Genomic DNA, 12,216 nt, shown 5'->3' with positions numbered 1-12,216 from the left:
TATATTCTTGTACATAGGGGGCAGTATTATAGTAGTTATATTCTTGTACATAGGAGGCAGTATTATAGTAGTTATATTCTTGTACATAGGGGACAGTATTATAGTAGTTATATTCTTATACATAGGGGGCAGTATTATAGTAGTTATATTCTTGTACATAGTGGGCAATATTATAGTAGTTATATTCTTGTACATAGGGGGCAGTATTATAGTAGTTATATTCTTGTACATAGGGGGCAGTATTATAGTAGTTATATTCTTGTACACAGGGGGCAGTATTATAGTAGTTATATTTTTGTACCTTGGAGGCAGTATTATAGTAGTTATATTCTTGTACATAGGAGCAGTATTATAGTAGTTATATTCTTGTACATAGGAGGCAGTATTATAATAGTTATATTCTTGTATATAGGAGGCAGTATTATAGTAGTTATATTGTAGTAGTTATATTCTTGTACATAGGATCACTATTATATGAGTTATATTCTTGTACATAGGAGGCAGTATTATAGTAGTTATATTCTTGCACATAGGAGGCAGCATTATAGCAGTTATATTCTTGTACATAGGAGGCAGTATTATAGTAGTTATATTCTTGTACATAGGGGACAGTATTATAGTAGTTATATTCTTGTACATAGGGGGCAGTATTATAGTAGTTATATTCTTGTACGTAGGGGGCAGTATTATAGTAGTTATATTCTTGTACATAGGGGGCAGTATTATAGTAGTTATATTCTTGTATATAGGAGCAGTATTATATTAGTTATATTCTTGTACATAAGGAGCAGTATTATAGTAGTTATATTCTTGTACATAGGGGGCAGTATTATAGTAATTATATTCTTGTACATAGGGGGCAGTATTATAGTAGTTATATTCTTGTGCATAGATGGCAGTATTATAGTAGTTATATTCTTGTACATAGGAGGGCAGTATTATATTAGTTATATTCTTGTACATAGGGGGCAGTATTATAGCAGTTATATTCTTGTACATAGGGGGCAGTATTATAGTAGTTATATTCTTGTGCATAGATGGCAGTATTATAGTAGTTATATTCTTGTACATAGAGGGCAGTATTATAGTAGTTATATTCTTGTACATAGGGGGCAGTATTATAGTAGTTATATTCTTGTACATAGGGTGCAGTATTATAGTAGTTATATTCTTGTACATAGGGGCAGTATTATAGTAGTTATATTCTTGTACATAGGAGGCAGTATTATAGTAGTTATATTCTTGTACGCAGGAGGCAGTATTATACAAGTTATATTCTTGTACATAGGAGGCAGTATTATAGTAGTTATTTTCTTGTACATGGGGGGCAGTATTATAGTAGTTATATTCTTGTACATAGTGGGCAGTATTATACAAGTTATATTCTTGTACATAGGAGGCAGTATTATACAAGTTATATTCTTGTACATAGGAGGCAGTATTATACAAGTTATATTCTTGTACGCAAGAGGCAGTATTATACAAGTTATATTCTTGTACATAGGAGGCAGTATTATAGTAGTTATTTTCTTGTACATAGGAGCAGTATTATAGTATTTATTTTTTTGTACATAGGAGCAGTATTATAGTAGTTATATTCTTGTACATAGGGGGCAGTATTATAGTAGTTATATTTTTGTACCTTGCAGGCAGTATTATAGTAGTTATATTCTTGTACATAGGAGGCAGTATTATAATAGTTATATTCTTGTACATAGGAGGCAGTATTATAGTAGTTATATTCTTGTACATAGGAGGCAGTATTATAATAGTTATATTCTTGTACATAGGAGGCAGTATTATAGTAGTTATATTCTTGTACATAGGGGGCAGTATTATAGTAGTTATATTATTGTACATAGGGGGCAGTATTATAGTAGTTATATTCTTGTATATAGGAGCAGTATTATATTAGTTATATTCTTTTACATAAGGAGCAGTATTATAGTAGTTATATTCTTGTACATAGGGGGCAGTATTATAGCAGTTATATTCTTGCACATAGGAGGCAGTATTATAGTAGTTATATTCTTGTACATAGGGGCAGTATTATAGTAGTTATATTCTTGTACATAGGGGGCAGTATTATAGTAGTTATATTCTTGTACATAGGGGGCAGTATTATAGTAGTTATATTCTTGTACATAGGGAGCAGTATTATAGTAGTTATATTCTTATACATAGGAGGCAGTATTATAGTAGTTATATTCTTGTATATAGGGGGCAGTATTATAGTAGTTATTTTCTTGTACATAGAAGGCAGTATTATAGTAGTTATATTCTTGTACATAGGGGGCAGTATTATAGTAGTTATATTCTTGTACATAGGAGGCAGTATTATAGTAGTTATATTCTTGTACATAGGGGGCAGTATTATAGTAGTTATATTCTTGTACATAGGGGGCAGTATTATAGTAGTTATATTCTTGTACATAGGGGCAGTATTATAGTAGTTATATTCTTGTGCATAGGGGGCAGTATTATAGTAGTTATATACTTGTACATAGGGGCAGTATTATAGTAGTTATATTCTTGTACATAGGGGGCAGTATTATAGTAGTTATATTCTTGTACATAGGGGGCAGTATTATAGTAGCTATATTCTTGTACATAGGGGCAGTATTATAGTAGTTATATTCTTGTACAAAGGGGTCACTATTATAGTAGTTATATTCTTGTACATAGGGCGCAGTATTATAGTAGTTATATTCCTGTATATAGCAGGCAGTATTATAGTAGTTATATTCTTGTACATAAGGAACAGTATTAGTTATATTCTAATTCATAAAGGTCATGGAATGAGCTTACAAGTATTTCATAAAACATAAATGAGTACACATTGCTGGTAAAAAAAATAAATTACGAAATATGATATATTGTGTATTTTCAAAATCTCTTATGCAACCCCAATTCAAAAAAATGTTGGGATGCTGTGTAAGATATGAAAAATTGTAAATAAAAAAGAATGCAATGATTTGGAAATCTCATCTAACCATATTGTATCCATAATAGAACATACAGTTAGGGCCAGAAATATTTGGACAGTGACACAAGTTTTGTTATTTTAGCTGTTTACAAAAACATGTTCAGAAATACAATTATATATATAATATGGGCTGAAAGTGCACACTCCCAGCTGCAATATGAGAGTTTCCACATCCAAATCGGAGAAAGGGTTTAGGAATCATAGCTCTGTAATGCATAGCCTCCTCTTTTTCAAGGGACCAAAAGTAATTGGACAATGGACTCTAAGGGCTGCAATTAACTCAGAAGGCGTCTCCCTCGTTAACCTGTAATCAATTAAGTAGTTAAAAGGTCTGGGGTTGATTCCAGGTGTGTGGTTTTGGATTTGGAAGCTGTTGCTGTGACCAGACAACATGCGGTCAAAGGAACTCTCAATTGAGGTGAAGCAGAACATCCTGAGGCTGAAAAAAAAGAAAAAATCCATCAGAGAGATAGCAGACATGCTTGGAGTAGCAAAATCAACAGTCGGGTACATTCTGAGAAAAAAGGAATTCACTGGTGAGCTTGGGAACTCAAAAAGGCCTGGGCGTCCACGGAAGACAACGGTGGTGGATGATCGCCGCATACTTTCTTTGGTGAAGAAGAACCCGTTCACAACATCAACTGAAGTCCAGAACACTCTCAGGGAAGTAGGTGTATCTGTCTCTAAGTCAACAGTAAAGAGAAGACTCTATGAAAGTAAATACAAAGGGTTCACATCTAGATGCAAACCATTCATCAATTCCAAAAATAGACAGGCCAGAGTTAAATTTGCCAAAAAACACCTCAAGAAGCCAGTCCAGTTCTGGAAAAGTATTCTATGGAGAGATGAGACAAAGATCAACCTGTACCAGAATTATGGGAAGAAAAAAGTTTGGAGAAGAAAGGGAACGGCACATGATCCAAGGCACACCACATCCTCTGTAAAACATGGTGGAGGCAACGTGATGGCATGGGCATGCATGGCTTTCAATGGCACTGGGACACTTGTGTTTATTGATGACATAACAGCAGACAAGAGTAGCCGGATGAATTCTGAAGTGTACCGGGATATACTTTCAGCCCAGATTCAGCCAAATGCTGCAAAGTTGATCGGACGGCGCTTCACAGTACAGATGGACAATGACCCCAAGCATACAGCCAAAGCTACCCAGGAGTTCATGAGTGCAAAAAAGTGGAACATTCTGCAATGGCCAAGTCAATCACCAGATCTTAACCCAATTGAGCATGCATTTCACTTGCTCAAATCCAGACTTCAGACGGAAAGACCCACAAACAAGCAAGACCTGAAGGCTGCGGCTGTAAAGGCCTGGCAAAGCATTAAGAAGGAGGAAACCCAGCGTTTGGTGATGTCCATGGGTTCCAGACTTAAGGCAGTGATTGCCTCCAAAGGATTCGCAAGAAAATATTGAAAAAAAAATATTTTGTTTGGGTTTTGTTTATTTGTCCAATTACTTTTGAGCTCCTAAAATGTGGAGTGTTTGTAAAGAAATGTGTACAATTCCTACATTTTCTATCAGATATTTTTGTTCAACCCTTTAAATTAAACGTTACAATCTGCACTTGAATTCTGTTGTAGAGGCTTCATTTCAAATCCAATGTGGTGGCATGCAGAGCCCAACTCGCGAAAATTGTGTTACTGTCCAAATATTTCTGGCCCTAACTGTATTACATATATCAGAGGGAGAAAGGTAGATATTTTTCCATTTCATTTTAAAAAAAATTAACTGATTTATAAACTGGCGGCAGCAACACATCTCACAAAAGTTAGGCGGGATCGCGTCTACCATTGTGTAGTGTCCCCTCTTGTTTATACAATGGTCTGTAAACATCTGGGAAGTGAGGAGACCAATTTTTTGGTATTTTGGGAGAGGGATGTTTTCCCATTCAGCCTGATGTATACGATTCCAGCTACTCCACAGTCATCGGTTATCTTTGCCAGACTTATAGTTTTATTTTGTGCCAAATGTTTTCTATCGGTGAAAGGTCTGCGCTGCAGGCGGCCGGTTCACCCTCAGACTCTTCTTCTGTGCAGTTATTGCTATTGTGATGGATGCAGTATGTGGTTTAGCATTGTCGAACTGAAATATGCAAGGCCTTCCCTGGAAGAGATGTTGTCTGGATGGGGCATATATTGTTCTAAAACCTCTATATACTGTTCAGCTCTGATAGTGTCTTTCAAGAAGTGTAAGCTGCCCATGCCATAAGCAGTAATGCCCCCCATAGCATCAGAGATGCAGTCTGTGAACTGTACACTGATAGCAAGCTGGATGGTCCATCTCCTCTTCAGTCCGCAGTCTACAGCATTCATAGTTTTTAAAAAGTATTTCAAATTTTGATTCATCTGACCACAGAACAGTTTTCCATTTTGCCTCAGTGCATTTTATATGATCTTTGGCCCAGAGAAGAGGCCAGCATTTCTGGATTGTGTTGATATATGGCTTCTACTTTGCATTACAGAATCATGCCTGTTTGTAATGCAGTGACGCCTGAGGGCCGGAACTCTCGAGCATCCGATATTGACCATGTCCCTTGTGTACATGAATTTCTGCAGGTTCTCTAAAGCTTTTGAGGATATTATAGACTGTAGATGTTGCGATATTCAACGTCTTTGCAGTTTTAGGGCTTATTTAGACGACCGTATATCGGCTCGGTTTTCACGCTGAGCCGATATACGGTGTCCTTGTCTGCAGGGAGAGGGGGGGAGGATGGAAAAGCCAGGAGCAGGAACTGAGCTCCTGCCCCTTCCCCGCCCCTCGCCACTATTTGCAATGGGAGGGGCGGGCGGGGACGGAGCTAAGTGCCGAGACTTAGCCCCGCCCCCGTCTTGCCCCCTCCTATTGCAAATAGTTGCAAGGGGCAAGGAGGGGGCGGGAGCTCAGTTCCTGCTCCTGGCTTTTCCATCCTCCGGCGCCCCTCCCTGCAGACAAGGACACCGTATATCGGCTCAGCGTGAAAACCGAGCCAATATATGGTTGTCTAAATAAGCCCTCATGTTAAGGAACAGTTTTCAAAATTGTTCCACAATTTTTAGGTGCCGTTTTTCGCAGATTGGTGACCTCTGACCATCTTTGCTTCTGAGAGACTCAGCCTCTCTAACATGCTCTTGTTATATAAAGTCATGTGACTAAGTAGAAAATTGACCCTGCACCTGTATCTCATTAATACCACTTACTTTTCAAGCCTTTTGTTACTCCTGTCCTAACCTTGGTGTTATTACGTTGCTGCCATCAATTGTCTAAAGGAGTTATTTTTTAATTGAAATGGAAGACTCTTTCCCTTCCCCCTTCTGATTTGTGTTTTAGGCTCCTGTGATGAAATATAATAATATGAGATTTCCAAATGAATGCATTATTTTTTTCCTTACAATGTCTTTAGATTTGACTCGGGGTTGCATTTTATAGAATTATTTTGGATCTTCGAAAAGTTTCAAAACTTTTCAAATGCTATATTTTTTTTAATAAATCACTAAAAAAATGTAATATTTTCTATTTTTCAAGAAATGAAGCCTAATACAGAAGAAGCAGAAAAAAACAAAATCCAAAAAATGCTTATTTTATTTAAATCTTAATATATAAAAGAATCATAAGATTTAAAAAATAAACATTTACTTTCAATTTGTCACTTTCCCCCAAAAAGTTCTAAATGGGCCTCGAGGAGAATAAGTAAACGCTCCATTTCTTACATGCAATGCCTTCTTTTCAGAAAGGCTCCCATCATGTCATTTTGCGTCCGGTAATATGTTATGGCCATAGAACAAAAAAAAATTAAAAATCAAAAACTATTACATAATAAAACAAAACTAACAAAAAGTGAAGCCAAACTTTCCTTCTCCTTTGTCCGTTTACAAATAACGTCAACTTCTTTTAGTTCGCTTTCAACCAGGCTGGCCCTTTAAAAGGTGTGGAACTGCAGGTTCTGTGATGCAATTGTAAACACTATGAGTAGGAACTAGTGTAGCCAGTTTACCCAGAATTCTCTGGGAAAGAGCTTGAAAAAAAAAAAAAAAAACCCAAACGTTGAGAGAAGGAAGCAATATACAGGACAGCCTCAATGACAAAGCAGACTGCCCCTATCAGTGATCCGCAGAGAAGCCCTGTCGTCCGGATTACCTGGGCAAATGTAAGCTATTGATCGCCTCTCCATGATTTGGGGGGGTTTTGCATTTGGGCGATCGGCCGGGATGCAGCGATTCTTTATTTTGCATTTTTCTGCGAGGGTGCAGGAGGAGCGAGCAGACGTATGGAAAGGGGGTAAAGTATGGACCGAAGCCATGTTTATGCTGAAGTTACAATGCTGATTGTGCACGCCTGACTTGGGTCGACATGCTGGCGGGGCTGCAGAGGGGGCCACCTTATTAAATAGATCCGCCGAATTTCTGACCATTGCAGTTTTTTAAAATTTTTGGACATTTTTTTTTTCTTTTCTGTTCCAACTAGACGGGGACTCAGACATGCCTTGCAGCTCAGCGCGACATGTTGGTGTGGTGCTGGCCTTGCTGGAAAAGAAGCGGTTAAGGGGAGGATAATAATGATGATGCGTTATTAGACGCAGCGGGTTAACGAGCTCATTGTCGGAGAGGAAGCGCTGCAGGATTGCAAGAGTTAAAGGGGGTCTTGGAGGTGAGTTCATCCATCCACAAGCTCAAAAGGGGGTGGCGGAGGCAAGAATTGGGTTGCCGGGGATCCCCCTCTGTGTGTGCCGAAGGTTAAAGTATTGCGAGCTGGGCAGACTTTAAATTGGATTTAACCGTTTCCATGCTGCATTGCTGTTTTCGAGGCTGAAAAGGGGGAAAGTGCCCTCCCCTCCGTGGCTTTTTTTTTTTTTTAATGACAGGTCTACAGGTCGGAGGGCAATATGGATTGCACTGATTCTTTTTAACCCCTACAGCTTAAAAACAGGACAGCGGATTTTAACCCTTTATCCCCCCCCCCTTTTAGAATTAACATAAATCAGTGATCTATAAAGAATTGAACCCCCACCCCTCCCCTGGCAGAAAAGGCGTAAGTAGGCCAGTGCCAGGCTTCCAGAAGATTAAAGTGTTTTGAATCATCTCCAGCGCCCGCTTTAACCCTTGCATTGCCGGCCTAAAGATTACCGGACCTTGGTTGATCTCATACTTGATTAATAACGGGCATTACAGTTGGTGTAACCAAAAAGTGTGCCAGGCAGGTGCAGCGACAGGGGAGGAATTTTTGGAACAAGGTAATTTTAACCCTTTGATGGCTGCATTAAGCAGCCACTGTTAAGAGGACTTCTAAATGTGTTCAGCGCGTTTCAGCTGACTGGTGACATCGGGGAAGAGGATGGGAGTCGTAGTCTTATACGTTGCAGATAACTGCGAGCACAGAGTCAACGGCATGCTCAACTTTATTTAGAATTTTTTTTGGAATGCAATGAATCACCGGGCTCGGTATTTGTGAAGTTGTTGACTGCTACACCGTAAGTTCTAGGATTGAGTTGCCCGCTTGCTGTCACTTTGTATCATCCTCGGGATCATATTGATCTATATATATGTTTATGAGCGTTTTAACCTGAGGAAAGCTATTTGTTTAGCGGCACAGAGGTTGGGAGCCTTCACCGCTCGCTGGGGTTGAGCAATATCCTGCAGCGTTTCATGATTGTATTGGCTTAAACATTTCAGGTTGATACATTGTAGCCGCTTATATGATGTTAAATACAGTGTATATAAAAGGCAGAAGTGTTATAGAGGTGATACATTTATTAGCTGACCAGAGAAAATCATATACAAGGTTTGGAGACTACTGGGCTTCTTCATCTGGCTGGTGGAACAACATCTATACAATGCATCAATTGTGAGATACATACAGTCACTGTCAGCACCAACCCTCCCTAGAGGTTGTCGGAATAGAATAAACCTTCTCTGTGATTGTAACGTTGATATAAGTGATTACAATATCAGGGCAAAAGGGTCATTTATTGTGGAGAACCGACCCCTTGTGGGGAGGCTCTAGTACCCTGTTGTACCGCCTCTAGCTTGGATACAAGATGTGATACGGGCAGACATGGAGGCTCTAGTACCCTGTAGTACCACCTCTAGCTTGGATACAAGATGTGATACGGGCAGGCATGGAGGCTCTAGTAACCTGTTGTACCACCTCTAGCTTGGATACAAGATGTGATACGGGCAGGCATGGAGGCTCTAGTACTCTATTGTACCACCTCTAGCTTGGATACAAGATGTGATACAGGTGGGCATGGAGACTCTAGTACCCTGTTGCACTGCCTCTAGCTTGGATACAAGATGTGATATGGGCGGGCATGGAGCCTCTAGTACCCTGTTGTACCACCTCTAGCTTGGATACAAGATGTGATACGGGCAGGCATGGAGGCTCTAGTACTCTATTGTACCACCTCTAGCTTGGATACAAGATGTGATACAGGTGGGCATGGAGACTCTAGTACCCTGTTGCACTGCCTCTAGCTTGGATACAAGATGTGATATGGGCGGGCATGGAGCCTCTAGTACCCTGTTGTATCGCCTCTAGCTAAGATACAAGATGTGATACAGGCGGGCATGGAGGCTCTAGTGCCCTGTTGCACTGCCTCTAGCTTGGATACAAGATGTGATACGGGGGGCATGGAGGCTCTAGTACCCTGTTGTACCGCCTCTAGCTTGGATACAAGATGTGATATGGGCGGGCATGGAGCCTCTAGTACCCTGTTGTATCGCCTCTAGCTAAGATACAAGATGTGATACAGGCGGGCATGGAGGCTCTAGTGCCCTGTTGCACTGCCTCTAGCTTGGATACAAGATGTGATACAGGTGGGCATGGAGGCTCTAGTACCCTGTTGCACTGCCTCTAGCTTGGATACAAGATGTGATACACGCAGGCATGGAGGCTCTAGTACCCTGATGTACCGCCTCTAGCTTGGATACAAAATGTGATATGGGTGGGCATGGAGACTCTAATACCTTGTTGTACCGCCTCTAGCTTGGATACAAGATGTGAAACGGGTGGACATGAACGCTATAGAACCCGGTTGTACCACCCGTAGCTTGGATACAAGATGTGATACAGGGGGGGGGGGGGCATGGAGGCTCTAGTACCCTTTTGTACCGTCCATCTAATCACCACAACTCCCATCATTTACAGATCTGCCTGAGATGGCGCTGCAGGACGGGTTTATAGCAGAACGGCAACTTCTTCTGGGGGCCCAAATTGTTTTAGAAAGAGTATAAAAGAACCCTGTAACAGAACCTCTGAGGTCCTCATACGCTCACATTATCTAATTCTGCATGCTGAATTTTTCATACAAGGTATAAAATGTAAAATAACATAAGCTCCTACTCCCCCCTCCATAACTAATCCAATAGAAGTTGGCAGGCGCCCGGCGACTACTGTAAGGCAATATTGTGCGCTGCAAAAGTAATACAAAAACTAATAAACAACTCTTAAAGCCGCGCACATGAAATATCAATTACAGGGCCAAAGGCTCGCTGCCTCTTGCTGTTTCGGCCCTCAGCAGAGGATCACCATGATTCCGTCATAAGAGTATAACATTCTGCAGCAGCGTGGCCATGTGAGAGGGATGGCTCAGTATTGCATAGATTGGATTATGACAACTCTAATGAAAATACTTTTTTTTTCAACCCTGCCCCCCCATCTGATTGCCACACTTTGGAGGTCTTCTTCATGTATTGCAGCCATTTCCCTGCAGGGCAGCCTCTTGTCTGATGCTTATCAGGCACCATCTTCAGAGTGAGGTTTTTTTATCACTAATGATTATTACCATCTATATTCACCTAAATAAGCTACAGCCCATAAGTATACAGTCAGGGGGATGATCGGTGATCTCCTCTATTATAACTGTGTGATAGGAGTGCCTGTGTCTCCCTGTAGGCATTTTCTGTGGCAGATCAATCTAATAGCATCACACAGGCTGAAAATCTAAACCCATAACCCCAAGTAGATCTGAGTCGGTCAGATCTGAGATCACATGACCATTTGAGGAGAAAGAGGCTACAGCTTTTAGACAGAAGAACTAACTGATCGAGGTAACACTAGCCGACTTCTATATACTGGGGGGATAGATACATGGTGAATGAAAAAGGAAATCACTGGACTGTCCCTTTAACAGAAAGTGTCTGAAAGGGTCCAACGAATAGCTTGAAGATCATGGAAGATCCCAAGATCTCGGGATCACACTTAGCCAACAATTGGGCACCAATGTTCAGTAGAACACTTCTTGCCTGATCGCGGTATGCTGCGATTTGCCGTCCGCGAGCGTTCACTGCGTTCCCCACGGCCAGATTATCAGGGAACGCAATGAAAATTCGCCCGTGCACAGTAGCCTTCCAGTGGCTTCACACATATCGGAATTTCTGCGCACCTTCAGTTAATATTCCGCAGCCCAAATGTACGATACAATGTAAGTGATTGAGGGTTTTTACGAACCCCATTTGCTTACAGTGGAAAAATCCGTAGCGGCAGTCAGTCTGTATTTGTTGCGCAAATGCTGCAGATTTTCACAGTAGAATCCATTTATCCAATGCATTGAGTTCCACTGTGAAAATCCGCATGACATTCGGCACCCTCAGAGTGCGGTCACATGGCGGATTCTGCCACTGAATTGTCGGCGCACAATCTGCCAGAAAAAAAACCCCTGCAGATATCCACGGTTACTCTGCCACTTTTTTTGCAGATTCACACAGATTAAGTCCCGTCGATAAGGGGAATCCAAGTGTAGAACTTTTGACACACTTTTGTCTGCTGAAGAAGTGTCATGTCACTACTTTACACGAATCTGCATGAAAATGTGTCAGAGGTTTTACACGCAGACTTTGCCCATTGACAGCACTAAGTCTTTGTGCGTATCTGCGGAAGAACGGTTGTGAATTTCTGCCACAGTCTAATGGGCTGATTCCATACAGAACATTCTGCGGCACAATTTGCTGTGTGATGAGACTCTATCAGTTAGGCAGAGAAGTGCTAAATATCTAGATCAGCTCGTGTTAAGGCCTATTTAGACACAACGATTATCGCTCAAAAATCTCTCTGAAGACATCTTTTGAGCGATAATTGTTGGGTGTAAATGTGCCCATCTTTCACTCTTTTGCCAAATGATTTTCAGTTCTGCCTGAAATCCATCATTCAGCAGAACAGCTGATAAGCAGGACCGCATGCTGTGTTCTGTTCCGGGAAAGCTTATTACAGCTGATTGCATTGTCTCAGTTGTCAGCCCCGCTGG

General features: G+C 40.8%; 1 protein-coding gene across 9 annotated transcripts in view; it reads left to right on the top strand.

The window, feature by feature from the left end:
* NCOA1 (nuclear receptor coactivator 1) overlaps positions 1–12,216 on the top strand; it is a 559,390-nt gene that overhangs the window by 370,023 nt on the left and 177,151 nt on the right. For 7 of the 9 annotated variants that reach the window (XM_066594827.1, XM_066594821.1, XM_066594817.1 and 4 more), the window contains exon 1: positions 7,025–7,125. The exons of 1 other annotated variant lie outside the window; for it this stretch is intronic. The gene's annotated coding sequence lies outside the window, so the exon portion shown is untranslated. Of the gene's footprint in view, positions 1–7,024; positions 7,126–7,450; positions 7,626–12,216 lie in introns of those variants that run through there. One more of the 9 variants, XM_066594791.1, reaches the window with a different exon arrangement.

Source organism: Eleutherodactylus coqui, chromosome 1 (genome assembly GCF_035609145.1).
Source record: "Eleutherodactylus coqui strain aEleCoq1 chromosome 1, aEleCoq1.hap1, whole genome shotgun sequence".
NCBI classification, from domain to species: Eukaryota; Metazoa; Chordata; class Amphibia; order Anura; family Eleutherodactylidae; genus Eleutherodactylus; species Eleutherodactylus coqui.
The sequence above is the reverse complement of the archived record's forward strand: the minus strand, read 5'-3'. Positions and strand labels throughout refer to the sequence as shown.